Here is a 21,482-nt window from a genome sequence, read left to right as displayed (position 1 = left end):
TTAGCTGCAGTTTCCTGCCGATAAAGTGGCGATAATTTTATCGCCCAGGCTTGATAGTAAGGCCCTCGGTTTTCATCGCACCAATCCAAAAGTTGCTCCAGCACGTTTGCCAAAAACCTTTTGAAGGTTGTCTATAAGGCTGATTGGGTGGTAATTTTAGGGGATGCTGGTGTTCCCTTTTTTAAAAACCAGTATAATCTTGGCGCCCTTCCATAATACAGGAATCGTCTCACCAGCCACAAATGCATTTGATAAAGGGAGCCCTTAGAGAAATAACAGATTTAAAGGGATCGTAAGGAATCTTATTAGACCCTGGTGCCTTCCATTGTTAAAAAGAAACTACTGCACGAGCAGTCTCCTTCAAAGATAAAATTAGTGAGGGCAATTGGGAGTTGGACAAACAGCTGACTTCTGAGGATGACTCAGGTCTATTTAGTTCATGGTTAACAGAATACAAATTCCAAAATGGGCAACCCATTCACAGGGCAAAACTGAGGGTTCTGCCGGTTTCCCCAAATTACCCCCACCCCCACCTAGACTGACTAAATGCCAGAATTTCTTCAGGCCTTTCTTGGCTGAGCTTTCTAGGAGATCAGGGCATATTTCATTTTCTCATGCTACTTTAGTTTGTTTTAGGGTGCGCCGATATAAGCCTCTACTTTTCCAAATCTCCCAAGCAGCTCCCTTTTTAATCGACAAAATCACAGTGTACAACAAACTTCCATTCCATTATAAATCAAAATCAGACAAAAAAATCTTAGATACGTCATCTGTGACGTGCATTTACTAGCTAGGCTATTTACAATCCTAATTTTAATCCTTTGACTTTAAGGTACCGTGATTGTTTTAGAAATGTAGCTATTGAAAACACAACAGAAATACTAGTGTCTGGCTTGCATATTTTCAAGGCAAAATAATATTGGTTTATTTCCAATAATAAACAGAATTGTTCAATACATTTTAACCTCGACCTCTTGTAAACAGGATTAAAGAAAAGTACATGCACTTCAGTTTCTTCAGGTATTCTTCACAATGCACATAACTTGCAGTCCGATTCTGAGTTTGACATTGTGTTCAGAAAGGTCGCTAGCAATGAAGTCCCTATCCTAAACTTACCCCCAGATTCATCATTGTCCCGTTTTGCGATTCCTTAATAGTGAATATTAAGGAATCGCTATTAAGGACTTGCAAAACGGGATTCATGTAGAAATTGCAAAAAAAATTCCTACAGCTTCCTTATTTGCGATTAGGAAATTGCTAATCGCAAATAAGGAATAACTCCCCATTCATTCCTATGGGCCTAAAGGCCCATAGGAATGAATGGGGAGTTATTCCTTATTTGCGATTAGCAATTTGCTAATCGCAAATAAGGATGCGATTTCAAGGGTGCCAGGGGTGTCCAAAGGACACCCTGTAGCACCCCTGAAATGAAAATGTAGACTGATGTTGCGCACACACATGTCCAAAGGACATGTGTGTGTGTGTAACATACAACTTAGAAAAATGCACTAAAGTGCATTTTTCTAAGTTTCCGCTATTTACCACGAGGTTTGACTTCGCGGTAAATAGCGGCCCATAATTGCGAATTTGCAATTTTTAAATGTTTCATGAATTGCATTTAAGGAATCTCAAATAGAGATTCCTTAAATGCAATTTCTCGCAAAATTGCGAAGTCTATAATAGCGATTTTTGCATTTGGGATGATGAATCCCAAATGCAAAAATTGCGCTCGCAAAGGGCCAGATTCTCAGAATCTGGCCCTTTGCGAGCGCAATTTTCAATGATGAATCTGGCTGTTAATGTATAGGCTTCTAGGGGAAGGAGGATGCATATAATCCATATATTCCTTAAATCTATATTCCAACTTCATTGACAGAAACATACGTGTCATCTACCCCATTTTAGCTGCTAATAGCAGTTTCTTTAAAGCATAGTGCTAACATCTCTCTCTCTCAACATGATAGGTGGATGCAGTAATGGATCATGGGGGATATTCTCAAGAACGTGTGATAAGTACCGCAAAATCAGCTCAACGCAACTCTTCACATTGCAATCTATCGCGGGAAAATAATGCTGTGTTAACTAAGTATTCAGAACATAGAGGCACCTTCCGACAGGCCCACAACAACGCGTCAAATGACTGCGATAAAGTCAACACGACACCACAAATATGCGAAACAAGAACGCAAAAAAACTTGCCATGAGGCCAATCACGATACAAAAAGCAGCGAAAACCAGCGACAGGCCTGCAAATCCCATGCGTCTGGTGGGAAAATGCACTATGAAACCTAACAAAATAACACACCAAAAACAATCCAAAGTGCGTAGCTACATGGATGCACCCGGACCGGGAGTAGAGGTCAACGCGAACCCCACAAGCCCCACAGACCACCAGCAAGGAACAACGGGGTCGGGGAAGGCCAAGGAGAAGAGGGAGAGGAAGATGGGGTGCAGTCCGCAGGCAAACCAAATCAGCGTAACATAGGTGACAGAACACTACCATCAACTAAACTCCAATTAGACTACCATGAATGCAGTCGGAGGGTCGAGGAGGTCAATGGAGAAGGCTAAGAGGCGCTGGCATGATGTGAAAATCTAAAACGAGCACAAAGCCGCTGCCAACAGGAAGGCAGCAACGGCGACAGGAGGAGGGAGTCCAGCGCCACAGGAGGAGCTGGAGGAAACAGAGGCCACAGTCATCAGTGTGGAGACTGTGCAAGGAGACGGGAGTCCGGACAGAGCTCGAGAGGACCTGACACAATATCAACAGGGAGAGTAACGACCAGGGACTGGGAGGACGGGGGGAGATAGGCACAATGGCACACATGCACAACGATGTGTAGCACACTGCACATCCACAATGACCCTGGATCATGTCCCTGATCCCCGTGGCACACTGCAGCACACACACATAGCAGTAACAGCACATCCACATTGACGACAATGTGGTAGAATGTGCAAGCCCGACACTGCAGAAACGAGGACACAACTGGCTCCGCACATACGCAGAAACAGGCCAACTACATCTCCGCACATGCGCAGAAACTGGCCAACCACATCTGACAGAGCTGGAAACTGTGAGATGGAAATGTACGCCTACAACCTCACATCCTTATGTAGTCCAAATGTCCACTATCCCGCACCAAAATCCAACACCTCCCAAACAGTCACAATGTACATTGTCATACAGTCTGCATGTAAACAAGAGCCATGCGCAAACACACAGGTCAACACAATGTCAACATGCATCGCCCCTTCACATTGCAGAGGGACCAACAACACCTCCAGCAGAGCAAAGCAGACTGCTCATCAGAGATGCTGAAGAGGATCACCCCACCTTCAACTCCGACACCCTACAATAGCCCATGGACATCCCACGCAACCCAGGACCAGGGCAGCCAAGCTACATAGAGGGGAACCCAGCCCCTGCAACAGACCACACAGCAGGAAGCACCCCCCAGCACGGCTGGCTCCCAACCATGGAAGACAAACTAGATCACATACGTGGGTGTCTAACTCCCTTCATGGACCTCCAACACACCACAAAGGAGACCCACACTGTAACAGAGACACATGCATTTGCACATATCCTGTACTGAACGACGCCTAGAACCCCACAATTATCAGTCACACACCCGCACTGGACCTGCGTACGGCGGCCCAGCCCACTCCTCTTACGTATTGTGTGGGTGACAACAAAGCTACATGTTCAAGCTCCAACCCGTTGCCTGAGGTGACATAGTTGCTTCTGCTGTACACAGCACATAGAAATTTTGTGGGGCCCGGGGCCCTCATGCATACATTATGACCACAAAGACACACGCAGATAGTATGTGGAATTGGACACATGCACATGGTCCCTTTATTGGCAGGGGCACATGTACAGTGACGCCTGTGCTAGATGGGAAATGACCTTAACAACGCGGTCAAAACACTGCAACACATTTACATCGCTGCTTTTACAACCAAAGTCGTTACCACGACTTGCACTGGAGGGTGCTCTAGACTAAGGAATGGTGTGATTTACTATTCCAACACCTTCTCTACTGTACATAGGCTGTAGTTGGAATAGTAAATCATACTATTCCTAAGTCCAGCGCCCAACAGAGCAAGTCGTTGTAACGACTTGCGTTGTAAAAACAGCAGTGTAATGTACCGCGAGCTAAATGATCGCTTTGTCATACATCATACATCCGTGCTGGATGGGTGTGGGGTGAGTGTAAACCAGCCCTCACGGAGTGGTTGGTGTTGGCAACAACTTGAACAGTGATCACTATTAAAATGGAAGCAGAAAACACCAGCATTACATAAATAACTGTGAAGCATAATGGTGATAGCCGGAGAAAACACAGAGGACACCCAATATGCAAACAGAAGAGTCCGTGACTTGCTGTGCGCTAAGGTTGGGGCACTAGAGCTGAGCGTGCTCACATGAATACATTGTATAGGATTGTGTCCCTGCAGTGGGGTGTGTTACACCTGCATCATCTTCTTCACCATCGGCCCAGGTCTCCCACAATGCCTGAGGTGACATTGCTGCGTAACCTCTCCACAGCACAAAACTCAATCAGTAACGGTCTATGGGTTGTGGTGCACTGAGTTAGTGGCACCTGGAGTGCTGAGCAGGTTATCAGGCAGATGATGGCATCCACAACAAGTGTGAGCAACTCCATTATTCTGCCAGTACGACTGTTTTGACTTTGGCAGTTGGCGGTTGTAAGTGGTCCTGGTGGTGGTGGCGTGTGCCTCCTACGGTGATGCAATTCAGAAAAGGGGGTGGTGATGAACAGAGTGTCTGAATTAAGCAGACCACTCTTACCCAGTCCAAAGATCAGGGCTTGATCCATCACCGTTATTTATCTCACTGCCCCATCCCAGCTCAGAACCTGGCTATATGCAAATTAGCCTGTCCCTGGCCCAGTGCATCATGGGAACAGGGCAGACCAAACTACCAAGCCAATTCTTCACCAGAAAGGAGACAAGCTACCGGGGACCGGTTTCTGGCATTTCAGCCTCTTCGGCCCGGCTTGCTTGAATCCTGATGGAGCAGTGAGAAAGGGACTCATGTCTGAGTATACCCTGCCACACCTATAGTGGCCAAAAACAATTCAGAAAAGGGGGTGGTGATGAACAGAGTGTCTGAATTAAGCAGACCACTCTTACCCAGTCCAAAGATCAGGGCTTGATCCATCACCGTTATTTATCTCACTGCCCCATCCCAGCTCAGAACCTGGCTATATGCAAATTAGTCTGTCCCTGGCCCAGTGCATCATGGGAACAGGGCAGACCAAACTACCAAGCCAATTCTTCACCAGAAAGGAGACAAGCTACCGGGGACCGGTTTCTGGCATTTCAGCCTCTTCGGCCCGGCTTGCTTGAATCCTGATGGAGCAGTGAGAAAGGGACTCATGTCTGAGTATACCCTGCCACACCTATAGTGGCCAAAAACAATTCAGAAAAGGGGGTGGTGATGAACAGAGTGTCTGAATTAAGCAGACCACTCTTACCCAGTCCAAAGATCAGGGCTTGATCCATCACCGTTATTTATCTCACTGCCCCATCCCAGCTCAGAACCTGGCTATATGCAAATTAGTCTGTCCCTGGCCCAGTGCATCATGGGAACAGGGCAGACCAAACTACCAAGCCAATTCTTCACCAGAAAGGAGACAAGCTACCGGGGACCGGTTTCTGGCATTTCAGCCTCTTCGGCCCGGCTTGCTTGAATCCTGATGGAGCAGTGAGAAAGGGACTCATGTCTGAGTATACCCTGCCACACCTATAGTGGCCAAAAACAATTCAGAAAAGGGGGTGGTGATGAACAGAGTGTCTGAATTAAGCAGACCACTCTTACCCAGTCCAAAGATCAGGGCTTGATCCATCACCGTTATTTATCTCACTGCCCCATCCCAGCTCAGAACCTGGCTATATGCAAATTAGTCTGTCCCTGGCCCAGTGCATCATGGGAACAGGGCAGACCAAACTACCAAGCCAATTCTTCACCAGAAAGGAGACAAGCTACCGGGGACCGGTTTCTGGCATTTCAGCCTCTTCGGCCCGGCTTGCTTGAATCCTGATGGAGCAGTGAGAAAGGGACTCATGTCTGAGTATACCCTGCCACACCTATAGTGGCCAAAAACAATTCAGAAAAGGGGGTGGTGATGAACAGAGTGTCTGAATTAAGCAGACCACTCTTACCCAGTCCAAAGATCAGGGCTTGATCCATCACCGTTATTTATCTCACTGCCCCATCCCAGCTCAGAACCTGGCTATATGCAAATTAGTCTGTCCCTGGCCCAGTGCATCATGGGAACAGGGCAGACCAAACTACCAAGCCAATTCTTCACCAGAAAGGAGACAAGCTACCGGGGACCGGTTTCTGGCATTTCAGCCTCTTCGGCCCGGCTTGCTTGAATCCTGATGGAGCAGTGAGAAAGGGACTCATGTCTGAGTATACCCTGCCACACCTATAGTGGCCAAAAACAATTCAGAAAAGGGGGTGGTGATGAACAGAGTGTCTGAATTAAGCAGACCACTCTTACCCAGTCCAAAGATCAGGGCTTGATCCATCACCGTTATTTATCTCACTGCCCCATCCCAGCTCAGAACCTGGCTATATGCAAATTAGTCTGTCCCTGGCCCAGTGCATCATGGGAACAGGGCAGACCAAACTACCAAGCCAATTCTTCACCAGAAAGGAGACAAGCTACCGGGGACCGGTTTCTGGCATTTCAGCCTCTTCGGCCCGGCTTGCTTGAATCCTGATGGAGCAGTGAGAAAGGGACTCATGTCTGAGTATACCCTGCCACACCTATAGTGGCCAAAAACAATTCAGAAAAGGGGGTGGTGATGAACAGAGTGTCTGAATTAAGCAGACCACTCTTACCCAGTCCAAAGATCAGGGCTTGATCCATCACCGTTATTTATCTCACTGCCCCATCCCAGCTCAGAACCTGGCTATATGCAAATTAGTCTGTCCCTGGCCCAGTGCATCATGGGAACAGGGCAGACCAAACTACCAAGCCAATTCTTCACCAGAAAGGAGACAAGCTACCGGGGACCGGTTTCTGGCATTTCAGCCTCTTCGGCCCGGCTTGCTTGAATCCTGATGGAGCAGTGAGAAAGGGACTCATGTCTGAGTATACCCTGCCACACCTATAGTGGCCAAAAACAATTCAGAAAAGGGGGTGGTGATGAACAGAGTGTCTGAATTAAGCAGACCACTCTTACCCAGTCCAAAGATCAGGGCTTGATCCATCACCGTTATTTATCTCACTGCCCCATCCCAGCTCAGAACCTGGCTATATGCAAATTAGTCTGTCCCTGGCCCAGTGCATCATGGGAACAGGGCAGACCAAACTACCAAGCCAATTCTTCACCAGAAAGGAGACAAGCTACCGGGGACCGGTTTCTGGCATTTCAGCCTCTTCGGCCCGGCTTGCTTGAATCCTGATGGAGCAGTGAGAAAGGGACTCATGTCTGAGTATACCCTGCCACACCTATAGTGGCCAAAAACAATTCAGAAAAGGGGGTGGTGATGAACAGAGTGTCTGAATTAAGCAGACCACTCTTACCCAGTCCAAAGATCAGGGCTTGATCCATCACCGTTATTTATCTCACTGCCCCATCCCAGCTCAGAACCTGGCTATATGCAAATTAGTCTGTCCCTGGCCCAGTGCATCATGGGAACAGGGCAGACCAAACTACCAAGCCAATTCTTCACCAGAAAGGAGACAAGCTACCGGGGACCGGTTTCTGGCATTTCAGCCTCTTCGGCCCGGCTTGCTTGAATCCTGATGGAGCAGTGAGAAAGGGACTCATGTCTGAGTATACCCTGCCACACCTATAGTGGCCAAAAACAATTCAGAAAAGGGGGTGGTGATGAACAGAGTGTCTGAATTAAGCAGACCACTCTTACCCAGTCCAAAGATCAGGGCTTGATCCATCACCGTTATTTATCTCACTGCCCCATCCCAGCTCAGAACCTGGCTATATGCAAATTAGTCTGTCCCTGGCCCAGTGCATCATGGGAACAGGGCAGACCAAACTACCAAGCCAATTCTTCACCAGAAAGGAGACAAGCTACCGGGGACCGGTTTCTGGCATTTCAGCCTCTTCGGCCCGGCTTGCTTGAATCCTGATGGAGCAGTGAGAAAGGGACTCATGTCTGAGTATACCCTGCCACACCTATAGTGGCCAAAAACAATTCAGAAAAGGGGGTGGTGATGAACAGAGTGTCTGAATTAAGCAGACCACTCTTACCCAGTCCAAAGATCAGGGCTTGATCCATCACCGTTATTTATCTCACTGCCCCATCCCAGCTCAGAACCTGGCTATATGCAAATTAGTCTGTCCCTGGCCCAGTGCATCATGGGAACAGGGCAGACCAAACTACCAAGCCAATTCTTCACCAGAAAGGAGACAAGCTACCGGGGACCGGTTTCTGGCATTTCAGCCTCTTCGGCCCGGCTTGCTTGAATCCTGATGGAGCAGTGAGAAAGGGACTCATGTCTGAGTATACCCTGCCACACCTATAGTGGCCAAAAACAATTCAGAAAAGGGGGTGGTGATGAACAGAGTGTCTGAATTAAGCAGACCACTCTTACCCAGTCCAAAGATCAGGGCTTGATCCATCACCGTTATTTATCTCACTGCCCCATCCCAGCTCAGAACCTGGCTATATGCAAATTAGTCTGTCCCTGGCCCAGTGCATCATGGGAACAGGGCAGACCAAACTACCAAGCCAATTCTTCACCAGAAAGGAGACAAGCTACCGGGGACCGGTTTCTGGCATTTCAGCCTCTTCGGCCCGGCTTGCTTGAATCCTGATGGAGCAGTGAGAAAGGGACTCATGTCTGAGTATACCCTGCCACACCTATAGTGGCCAAAAACAATTCAGAAAAGGGGGTGGTGATGAACAGAGTGTCTGAATTAAGCAGACCACTCTTACCCAGTCCAAAGATCAGGGCTTGATCCATCACCGTTATTTATCTCACTGCCCCATCCCAGCTCAGAACCTGGCTATATGCAAATTAGTCTGTCCCTGGCCCAGTGCATCATGGGAACAGGGCAGACCAAACTACCAAGCCAATTCTTCACCAGAAAGGAGACAAGCTACCGGGGACCGGTTTCTGGCATTTCAGCCTCTTCGGCCCGGCTTGCTTGAATCCTGATGGAGCAGTGAGAAAGGGACTCATGTCTGAGTATACCCTGCCACACCTATAGTGGCCAAAAACAATTCAGAAAAGGGGGTGGTGATGAACAGAGTGTCTGAATTAAGCAGACCACTCTTACCCAGTCCAAAGATCAGGGCTTGATCCATCACCGTTATTTATCTCACTGCCCCATCCCAGCTCAGAACCTGGCTATATGCAAATTAGTCTGTCCCTGGCCCAGTGCATCATGGGAACAGGGCAGACCAAACTACCAAGCCAATTCTTCACCAGAAAGGAGACAAGCTACCGGGGACCGGTTTCTGGCATTTCAGCCTCTTCGGCCCGGCTTGCTTGAATCCTGATGGAGCAGTGAGAAAGGGACTCATGTCTGAGTATACCCTGCCACACCTATAGTGGCCAAAAACAATTCAGAAAAGGGGGTGGTGATGAACAGAGTGTCTGAATTCAGCAGACCACTCTTACCCAGTCCAAAGATCAGGGCTTGATCCATCACCGTTATTTATCTCACTGCCCCATCCCAGCTCAGAACCTGGCTATATGCAAATTAGTCTGTCCCTGGCCCAGTGCATCATGGGAACAGGGCAGACCAAACTACCAAGCCAATTCTTCACCAGAAAGGAGACAAGCTACCGGGGACCGGTTTCTGGCATTTCAGCCTCTTCGGCCCGGCTTGCTTGAATCCTGATGGAGCAGTGAGAAAGGGACTCATGTCTGAGTATACCCTGCCACACCTATAGTGGCCAAAAACAATTCAGAAAAGGGGGTGGTGATGAACAGAGTGTCTGAATTAAGCAGACCACTCTTACCCAGTCCAAAGATCAGGGCTTGATCCATCACCGTTATTTATCTCACTGCCCCATCCCAGCTCAGAACCTGGCTATATGCAAATTAGTCTGTCCCTGGCCCAGTGCATCATGGGAACAGGGCAGACCAAACTACCAAGCCAATTCTTCACCAGAAAGGAGACAAGCTACCGGGGACCGGTTTCTGGCATTTCAGCCTCTTCGGCCCGGCTTGCTTGAATCCTGATGGAGCAGTGAGAAAGGGACTCATGTCTGAGTATACCCTGCCACACCTATAGTGGCCAAAAACAATTCAGAAAAGGGGGTGGTGATGAACAGAGTGTCTGAATTAAGCAGACCACTCTTACCCAGTCCAAAGATCAGGGCTTGATCCATCACCGTTATTTATCTCACTGCCCCATCCCAGCTCAGAACCTGGCTATATGCAAATTAGTCTGTCCCTGGCCCAGTGCATCATGGGAACAGGGCAGACCAAACTACCAAGCCAATTCTTCACCAGAAAGGAGACAAGCTACCGGGGACCGGTTTCTGGCATTTCAGCCTCTTCGGCCCGGCTTGCTTGAATCCTGATGGAGCAGTGAGAAAGGGACTCATGTCTGAGTATACCCTGCCACACCTATAGTGGCCAAAAACAATTCAGAAAAGGGGGTGGTGATGAACAGAGTGTCTGAATTAAGCAGACCACTCTTACCCAGTCCAAAGATCAGGGCTTGATCCATCACCGTTATTTATCTCACTGCCCCATCCCAGCTCAGAACCTGGCTATATGCAAATTAGTCTGTCCCTGGCCCAGTGCATCATGGGAACAGGGCAGACCAAACTACCAAGCCAATTCTTCACCAGAAAGGAGACAAGCTACCGGGGACCGGTTTCTGGCATTTCAGCCTCTTCGGCCCGGCTTGCTTGAATCCTGATGGAGCAGTGAGAAAGGGACTCATGTCTGAGTATACCCTGCCACACCTATAGTGGCCAAAAACAATTCAGAAAAGGGGGTGGTGATGAACAGAGTGTCTGAATTAAGCAGACCACTCTTACCCAGTCCAAAGATCAGGGCTTGATCCATCACCGTTATTTATCTCACTGCCCCATCCCAGCTCAGAACCTGGCTATATGCAAATTAGTCTGTCCCTGGCCCAGTGCATCATGGGAACAGGGCAGACCAAACTACCAAGCCAATTCTTCACCAGAAAGGAGACAAGCTACCGGGGACCGGTTTCTGGCATTTCAGCCTCTTCGGCCCGGCTTGCTTGAATCCTGATGGAGCAGTGAGAAAGGGACTCATGTCTGAGTATACCCTGCCACACCTATAGTGGCCAAAAACAATTCAGAAAAGGGGGTGGTGATGAACAGAGTGTCTGAATTAAGCAGACCACTCTTACCCAGTCCAAAGATCAGGGCTTGATCCATCACCGTTATTTATCTCACTGCCCCATCCCAGCTCAGAACCTGGCTATATGCAAATTAGTCTGTCCCTGGCCCAGTGCATCATGGGAACAGGGCAGACCAAACTACCAAGCCAATTCTTCACCAGAAAGGAGACAAGCTACCGGGGACCGGTTTCTGGCATTTCAGCCTCTTCGGCCCGGCTTGCTTGAATCCTGATGGAGCAGTGAGAAAGGGACTCATGTCTGAGTATACCCTGCCACACCTATAGTGGCCAAAAACAATTCAGAAAAGGGGGTGGTGATGAACTGAGTGTCTGAATTAAGCAGACCACTCTTACCCAGTCCAAAGATCAGGGCTTGATCCATCACCGTTATTTATCTCACTGCCCCATCCCAGCTCAGAACCTGGCTATATGCAAATTAGTCTGTCCCTGGCCCAGTGCATCATGGGAACAGGGCAGACCAAACTACCAAGCCAATTCTTCACCAGAAAGGAGACAAGCTACCGGGGACCGGTTTCTGGCATTTCAGCCTCTACGGTGATGCGACATCAGGGCCGGTCAGGACTTGATTTGATGTGTCAGCCCTGGTGGACTGCGGTTTGAGGCCAGAGGCAGCGGACAGTGCAGGGCCACATACACATGGCGTCGATGACCCCAAGGTCATCATCTCAGAGGCCATCCAATATCTCAGAAGACAGGGTCCCTGACTTGAGCTGCACAGAGTTAGTGGCCCAGGATGCACTGCGGCCGGCACAGGCCCACCGCCACGGGACGGTGACTTGCGGTGCACTGAGGTAGGGCCACGCGGACTGAGCGGGTCCTCATCAATGTGCGAGGTGAATGCAGCGGAGGGTAGCGGGGGACATTGGAAGGTATCCTCCAGGGCATGATGCAGAGGGCAGAAGTCGTCCGAAAGCAGCAAATTGAGGAGTGGAATGCTACAGCCTTGTTTTCACCACCAATTTGGTATCAGCTACATGAGGATGATGACAACCCCCTAGTCCATAGACTCAGACGCCACCAAAGTTCAACCAGAGAGTGTGCATGAATGTCGGGGAACAGACTTAGTGGCACCGGGACTGTGAGGGGATGCAGTCTGCGATGATGCCGGTACAATGATGTGAACCCGGCCATAGCTAAATCAAGTCTCAGTCCCAAATGTGTGACCTACTCGACCACAGTGTAGGCCGTAGGCAGCGGTAAGCAGTGGCCCACATCCACATGTTGTTGGCTCGCGATGCACAGAGTTAGTGACACCAGGGCAGTTGACGGTAGTGCTTGATCACCTCCGTAACAATGATCCTTTTCACCCCCTGACTGACACGCGTCATCCTCTTACACCTCTCCTTGCTTGCAATGCTATGTACTCTGCCTTTGAAAAATCAAGACTCAGCTCCAAATGTGTGACCTACTCGACCGCAGTGTGGCCCGAGGGCAGTTGTCAGCGTGGGGCCACAGACACGTTTGGTTGGAGTCCTATACACAGACTTGGTGGCACAACATCGAAGGGAGTATAACGATATAAACTCTGCCATAAATAATGTTCTCTGCCATGGTGTAATCAAGACTCAGTTCCAAATGTGTGACGTACTAGTCCGCTGTGTATGCCGGTGGAATACGTCAACGAGAAAGGAGTACTGTGGGCCTGTGTCGCAGAGGCCGTGATGGTCTGAGGAGGCTGCCAGGGTCACCGGCCTCGGGCTTGGACCTTGCACCGGCACGTGGTGGGCCCTCTTCGACACACTCCGGTGTCGGCAGGTGGGCTTTGAGGCCAGGGGGGCACAGGGGCGGGCTAGACTGGTTCGTGGACCAGAGGGCCGGGGTGCAGCAGGCGCACAGGATCGCAGGCACTAGCGCTCACTGTGTCGCCCTTGTGGCAGGGTGAGAGGTTCCACTCTGGCAGATACATTGAGCATTCTAGAAGGGGACCACACCCAGAGTTATGTGCCTTTTATTCACACCTCTACGCTGGCCTGGCATACGCTGGGCCAGCCCACTCAGCTCACGTTTATGGGGGGGACGTAGCAAGCTACATTTCTGTGACTTTCCCCACTGGCTGGGGTGACATGGTTGCGTCCAATGTCCACTACACTCCAAACAGCAGTGGTGTATGTCGACATGGATATGTGTGTGGTCTGCATACTGCAGTCTGGCCATCACATCCACGCTACACTTGGCATTGTGTACATTCTCATTCATCGGACACTTGCCTCCTTCGCACATGCCTGGTCCCCACCTCTTCCCTCATTCTGCTATTGTGTGGCTGAGGTGCCATGCCGCTGATGGCTTATGTACATGGCTGGTCCTGGTTCCCACAGTAAGTTGTGCTGTCGTGTCTGGTGGGTGGGCCTGTTGTTTGGCATGTTGTATGTGAGGTTGTGGCGCGTGTATTCCCAGTGCTGTGAGTTGCATGATTGTGGAGTTGAGGTGTGTGGTGTGTTCATTTGGTATTTGCCAATGAGCAGTGCATTTCCGTGGGTGCCATCCTGGTAGCACTGGTTGATGAAGGACAGTCAGTAGAGGTAGGAACCATGCACACTGCCTGGGTGGTTGGCGTCGACGTTGGTGGAGATTCCCCGGTCCACTATTGCCTGCATATTGATGAAATACGTGCACTTTCTGTTGCGCTTACTGTGTGCAGTGTTGCCAGGGGGCACAAATAGGACACGTGTGCAGTCAATTGCCCGATTACACGTGCGGGAAGACAGCTATGGCATAGACACCTTGCTTGGCCTCCAGCTGTTCCTGCGCAGTGTGGGGAAGTATAGATAGTGGGGTAACAAGCTGATGGTGCCATCCATGACTGTTGTGAGGGACTTGGATTGGGCTGGCTGTGAGACTCTTCTGACTCAGGCGATTGTTGGTTGGAGGGTACCAGAGACCAACAAGTGCAGCACGGCCAGCAGCTTTGTCTGAGGTGGGATGTTGGTTGTCCGCTGTGTTGGTACCGTCAGCCGGTGGGCGTGATGTTCAAGTGGCGGAGGATGGTTGTCCCTTTGAGCCTGTAGTGGGCAATGAGATTCTCTGGTGTTGGGTCTGTGAGGTTGGTGCGTTTTCTGACGGTCGCTGTCTTTGTCTGCGCTGCCTCAGGATTGGTTGGGGGGGTGGTGGTTCGGGTGGTAGCGGTGGGTGTTGTGGCCCTCTTGGGTGTCTGAGCTGCATGATCAATGGCTCCATGGCATCTGTTGCCCTTCAGGTGTGGCTCTGGGCTGGGCTCCCTTTTGTGGTGCAGGCTGTCGTCCGACTTCACACCAGGTCAGAGCAGGTGTTAATTTCCTGCTGCTAATGCACCTTATCGCCTGTTTTGGGATCTTATCACCGATCTGGCTGGTCGTTGAGAATGTTGCAGAGTGGTGTTGTCGCAGCTTTTTGCACGGGAATGCCTACTTGGTATCTTTGATAGTTGCAGGGGTCATCTGTGGTGATGGTTTTGCGGCTGCAATCACAGGTAAACTGGTGATATGAGCTTATAGCACCAGCTTGTGAATGGGGCGATAAATTTATTGCAACCTTGGCTGTGATAATGTGCCGTTAACGCAACGATAAATCTTTGGGAATATGCCCGAGGTGTTTTTGCCAATATTCTCCCAAACCCAGGTTAGCTAGTGTGTTTTTATACATCTCAACCATGGGATCTTGAGCATTCGAGATTCTCAAATGACATCACATAAACTCTGTCTACATGTTCCGAGCTACCTTGATGACCAAATTCCCATCAAAACCAGAATGGGTCTTAATTCTGCTTGTTGAGCAATTGGTTTCTGTGCCGTTTCAAATCTAACAGGCTGCAACGGGGAGCTCTTTAGAAGCCTCAACCCTAGAGATTTATGTACATCAGTAAGGGGGTTTGTTTGCTCCTATCACTAGCAGGATGGTTTTGTGACTTGAATGCCTGTAGCTATAAAACACACAGTGGTCTGCAGCTCAATGGCCGAGCCCTGACAAGGCTGACGAAGCATTACATCCTTGCAAGATGTATACATTGAAATACATTAAACATTAAAAAGCAGCTGATATATACAGTATTTTATTTGCCATCGTTCTTCAGGATCTATCAGTGGCGTTTGCCTCTGTCCACCACCCAACACTACTATGAATATTCCATCATCTCTTAATGCATGACAATGCTCTAAAGTGGATTGCCTCTTACCTCAGAGACAAATTTAAATTTTTAATTTGTATTGCTTGATTAGTTAAAACCATTGCAATACATATGTATCTTGCTGTGCTTAAAATTAATTGAACAGATCTGATACAATACAGTAAAACTACACGTGGCCAGCCGTCTACCATATTATGAACCGGAACCGTAGTACATATAGGCCTTGTGGGGCTAAAGGCGAACAGATTAAATGCAAACATTAAAGCACTGCATGGCCAGCCTTTTCCCTGTTAAGATAAGAATTAGATAGGCATAAACCCTCAATACAAATGTACATAAAATAACATAAACATGCTCCTTATTAAGCCTGGGCGTAGTTCGCGAAGTAGCGCTACGTGTAGCTAGGCGAAGTGCACTTCGCACTACTCGAGTTACGAGTAGCACTACGCGAACTGTGTAGTGCACTATTCGCGATGATTCCACAGTACCGGATGATTGTCCGCACTGTGCAATCATTGAAAACGGCATCTTGCACAGTGCGAGCTGTCTTTTACTGCCGCTCGAGTAGATTTTTACTCGAGGTTTAGTCAAGGTCTGTTGAGGCCTCAGGTGGGAGTTGGTGAGGGCCTGTGACCAGTGAGTTTCAGTGACCTTGCTCCTGCTGCAGTGGGGGGTGGAGAAGACGCCTGGTGATGGTATGCTGAGCATCGGTGATGGTGAAGTGTACAATAGTGTGGTCCATCCAGGTGAGTTCAGTGGTGTGGCTGAATTTGATTCTGTCGCTGGAGGTGAAGATGGGGTCGAGTGTGTGTCTGGCTTTGTGCATAGTTTCGGTGACCAGTTGGGTGAGTCCAATGTTGTTCAGGTTCTCAAGAGGGAGATGGAGTTGGCAGTGTTGGGATCGTCTACGTGAAAGTTGAGGTCGTCGAGTAGGACGTAGTGGTGCGGGGCGATTGCTAGGGGGGTTATGAGGTTGGGGATGGTGTCGCAGAATGTTGCTCGGGGTCCTGGGGGTCTGTAGGCGAGGGTTCCTCTTATTGTGGTCTTCGACGTCAGTTTGTAGTAGGAAGTTGAGGTGTTCCATGAGCGGCGTGGGGATGTCATTGGTGATGGTGTATCTGATGGTTTCCTTGAAGATGATGGCAATGCTTAAGCCTTGTTTGTTGGTACAGTCTCGGTGTATCATCTGTAGCCTTTTGGAGTAGCGGTGGTGATGTTGGAGTATGAGGAGGGGTTGAGCCATGTTTTGGTGATGAAGGCATCACCCGTGGTGTGGGTGGTGATGGTGTCCCAGTTTTCCGTGGCATTTTTACAGAGGGAGCAGCAGTTAAGCAGGATACACTGGAGTGGTTGCAGGGTGTTCTTGGTCTTGTGGGCAGGAGTGGTGCTGAATCTTTCGTAAGTTGTTTCGCAGGAGAAGTGGCAGTTTCGGCAGGTGAAATGTCCTTTTGGTGGATAGTGTGGATGAGAAGACGCAACTGTTGTTTCGGTATCCGGGGTCCAGGAGTTCCTTGGCAGTGTACCGTCGGTGGTGGGAGGGCCAGGGATCCTGGTGCTGGGCATTGTCCAAGCGGCAGTGCTTTGGTGGCGCACTCGCTGCACGCCTCTGCTGTGTGGCCAGCGGTGACCTCCATTGGTGGTCCTGATGGGGGAAGCGGAGGGGCAGGGACAGCAGACAGCGCAGAGACAGTGAAACAAATGTTTCTCATCCAGATGAATCAGCACATCATTACCAAGGTACAGAGCTAGGATATTGATGTATAACTATCGATATACATAAATATTGAGGGAAAAATATCGGAGGTCATAAATATCGATGGAAAAAATATCGTGGAGAAGAATATCAATTGTCAGGTAAGTAACATCGATTACTAAAATATCGAAGTGTTAAATATCGTTTACAAAAATATAGTTGTTAAAAATATCTATTTATTAATAATTTTATGTATTTTAATATTTTGTATGAGAATTGTTTGTATTTTTATTATATGTGTTCAAATATTAGTAGTAAATATTTTTTTAATGCAATTTTGCGTTTTTAGTTCCGTAGCGGGTTGTGGGTTTATAGGGAAATAGGGTGGGAAGTAATTTAATTATATAGATTCTATTTATCATTTATAGTAGTGAATAAATAGTTCTGTAGCGGGTTGTGGGTTTATAGGGGAATAAGGAGGGAAGCAATTTAATTATATCAAATTTATTGAATAATTTATATTTATTCATAATTGTATAATTGTGATGTTATTGAGTTAAATGTGTACATCGATTAATTAATAATTGTATGCTAATTAGTTGTGAATTAATTTAAATTAATTCTTAATAAATTATGGTAATTGTTGAATTAATTTTAGGTGTGTGTTGTTGTGTTTATAGGTGTAAAGGTGAGAAGGGTGGGAAGTCATTTTGAATAATTATTATTTATTTGTTAATTAATGTATATTAATTAATTAGTAATTAGTAATTGTAATTGTGTAATTATTTTAGGTATGTGTTGTGGATGTTATAGTGTTAACAAAATGTGTAATTAATGAATGTTTATTATCTTTTTTAATAATAATATATTTAAATTCCAATATTATTTATGTTAATAATGGAAATTAAATGTAATAAAAATGTGTTTTTATTTTTATTGGTGTGGTATCCAGCACTTTCCCTACTGTTGCACTCACTGGAGTGTGAATAGTAATTTTTACCCCTCCGCTATCCAACACTTTCCCTGATTTTCACTCACTGGAGTGGGAATAGTAATTTTTACCCCTCCGCTATCCAACACTTTCCCTACAGTTACACTCACTGGAGTGGGAATAGTAATTTTTACCCCTCCGCTATCCAACACTTTCCCTACTGTTGCACTCACTGGAGTGGGAATAGTAATTTTTACCCCTCTGCTATCCAACACTTTCCCTACTGTTGCACTCACTGGAGTGGGAATAGTAATGTTTACCCCTCAGCTATCCAACACTTTCCCTGATTTGCACTCACTGGAGTGGAAATAGTAATTTTGACGCCTCCGCTATCCAACACTTTCCTTACTGTTGCACTCACTGGAGTGGGAATTGTAATTTTTACCCCTCCACTATCCAACACTTTCCCTGATTTGCACTCACTGGAGTGGGAATAGTAATTTTACCCCTCCGCTATCCAACACTTTCCCTACTGTTGCATTCACTGGAGTGGGAATTGTAATTTTTACCCCCCACCCCCGATATCCAGCACTTTTCCTGCTGTTGCACTCACTGGAGTGGGAATAGTAATTTTTACCCCTCCACTATCCAATATTTTCCCTGCTATTGTAATTATTCTGTTGTGAAATGTATTTTTTATTTTTTTAAATAATTGTTTAATGGGTTAATTAATTATAGGATGGTTTATTTTATTTTAAATTATTGATATATGCATATATATTTTATTTTTATATAATTAAAAAAGTTTATAAATTAAATAAGATAATAGTTAATAAAATGTCTTTAAGTAAATATATGTATATTTACATATTTTTTTGTGTTTATCTTTTTTTAAAGTAAGTTAAAATAAATATTAACTGTAATTTATTTTATAAAAAATATTAATATTATTTAATATATTTTGTGTAAGTTATATGTAATTTTAAGTCGATATTTTTTTACGTCTATATTTTTTACTTCAATATTTTAAATTCGGTATTATTGTACTTACCTGTTTAAGGATAGGGAGTCAATATTTTTGTATTCGATATTTTTACATCCATATTTTTGTAAACTATATTTTTTGCCTCGATATTTAAACATGGAACCCATTACCAAGGCTATTTACTGCTTAGTTTCCACAACATCAGCATCACCTATCCCCATTGCGTGCCACCTTGGCCCTACCAATGCACGAGCACCTCATTGAAGTCCAGACCCAGCTGTTGTCCGTAGCTTCATCCTTCAGCTTGTACACTTGCCCATTTCACAATGGAGTGACCGCTTATAAAGAGCTATTTATTTCTGCATGCCTCTACCCCACCTGTTGAGGAAATAACCTAAATCAATTTTCTGACAATCTCCACTCCTTATGGCCGAATATAACCCCACTCTCAATCACTCCTCCATCCTCCCAAACTTTTCAACTCCCACTCCTTCAGGCCGATCCTGCCCGTCCGTGTCAATACCTATCCTGAAGAGTGTGTCCAAAACTGTTTTCTTTTCAACTGGGGAGGGGCCGTTCAAACAGCCCATAGCCATATTAACTTAAATCAGGTGACGTAGCTCGACCTTGCTTTGCTTGGAATAATGGGGCCATAAAAAACCTGGTGCAACCAATGGGCAAAAAGAAACTGGGTGACATTTCCACGTGTGACGCGTGTATTTTTGTGTGGAAACTGCACAAATTATACGATTTTAACCTTGGGTGTCCATCTGTGTGAGAAGAATGATACTGAAATGTGTGCCTCGAGTACAAAGATCACACTTCACACCGCTCGCTCTGCTTTTGGGCTGTGGCGGAATTTTAAAGTGTGTATGGCATCATGCAAGCACAGCATTTTTGCCTCCGTCTAGGCAATGGCATCATTGGCGCGCAATGTACTGTAAATATGGAGCATTGTACATTTTGTAATTCATGGGGATTTTTGTGCTCAGCTGCGTTCTGCTGATCAAATCTGCCCTTTCCTGTTCATTTACAATTTATACCAAAGAATGGCATTGTGGCCCCTTAAGAAGTCACTTGCCCTCATAGTCTGATTTATGTCGAATTAGAGTGGGTTCTCTTACCTGTTTTTGCTCACAAAATCCAATTTATCGGGCTGTAACCAAACGGGAATTTGGGATCCCGGGTTCCGCGGTCTGGAGGTGTTTTGGAGAGCTGTTCCGTACGGTTGGCTCAGGGTTCTGGGCTAATGAGTTATTCATGTTAAATATTTACAAAGACCACATGGGATGTGTGGGAAGTGAGCGAACCTTTAGTCTGCAAACAGAGCTCACGGCAAAAACAGTATCAAGGGAATGGTACCAGAATGTTGTAATAAGAATAACATCACACTAGTGCTGGAATTGGAAGTAATGTACTGTGGGTTTGCGAGTCAATCTTGTACATTTGTTTAAAAAAAATCAGTTGCAAAAAAGTTTCAACAAGGACAAATGTGACAATAAATCTGTTCTAGCTTACTTAATTGGCCACAAAGTGGCCGGATTGTAAAATATCCTAGATGGTTCAGATACCTGCTGCAGAGATCTTTGTGTTCCCATCACATTTGAGGGGATTACTACAGCGGTCAAATGACTCTAGTTGTTAACACAGTTTTAGGAGATTTCTGTGTCTTGCCAAGTCACAGTTTAGACTCATAAAGTAGTATAGTGGGTTAAAGCACCTACTGCACAGCACATCCTACAACCTCGAGATCACAGATTAGTATTTTATGTAGATAGCTAAGTGGGCTACTGTTTTTGACACTGAAATCATTTTGTTACTTACAGTTCATAAATTGCAAACTTTTTAATATAGCACAGTGATCTGTTCATCTGCTTCTAGGAACTACATGCAAACTGTAAGCCATGGGTTTAGATTCTTATTGTTTCTTTCTCAATCTATTGCTGTTGTAAGATTGGAAACAAGGATTCCTTTGGGAAGATAAAAAGTGTTTTAGGACAAACAGCCACAATCACTGGATTGGGTTTTATGTCTTGACTTTGTGTTTCTCCCGAACATTCACTCTTTACATATAATGTCTACAAGTATGTGCGATATGTACGGGGGCGTAGCTAGAGCTTGTGGTGCCCGGGGCTATCCCTCAGATTGCCACCCCCTGGGTGGGGGGGGGGGGGGGCGGGGGGGGGTGCTGGGGAAAACTGACGGTGAGCACACTGGATACCACACCCTCCTAGCTGTCCTGCCTGCAGATGCCTAGGACTCACACAGTTTGCGAGGGGGGGTGGTGGCTCTTTGTGAACTTGCCTTGCCACCTTCCACCAACCCCAGGCTACACCTGCTCTTTATCTCTCACGGACGGAAGCACCAACATTAAATATGCCTGCTATGATCCCCCAGTGTGCAAAAGT

At 46.9% G+C, this 21,482-nt stretch overlaps 1 protein-coding gene across 1 annotated transcript in view; it reads right to left on the bottom strand.

Annotated features, from left to right (window-relative positions):
- Positions 1-20,312, bottom strand: part of LOC144791363 (coagulation factor X-like) — a 231,930-nt gene extending 211,618 nt beyond the window's left edge. The window contains exon 1 of the mRNA XM_078666038.1: positions 20,199-20,312. The gene's annotated coding sequence lies outside the window, so the exon portion shown is untranslated. The remainder of the gene's footprint in view (positions 1-20,198) is intronic.
- Between the last annotated feature and the right edge of the window lie 1,170 nt (positions 20,313-21,482).

The sequence above is a fragment of the Lissotriton helveticus genome, chromosome 11 (genome assembly GCF_964261635.1).
Source record: "Lissotriton helveticus chromosome 11, aLisHel1.1, whole genome shotgun sequence".
Classification (NCBI taxonomy): Eukaryota; Metazoa; Chordata; class Amphibia; order Caudata; family Salamandridae; genus Lissotriton; species Lissotriton helveticus.
This window is presented reverse-complemented; position numbering and strand designations above follow the sequence as displayed.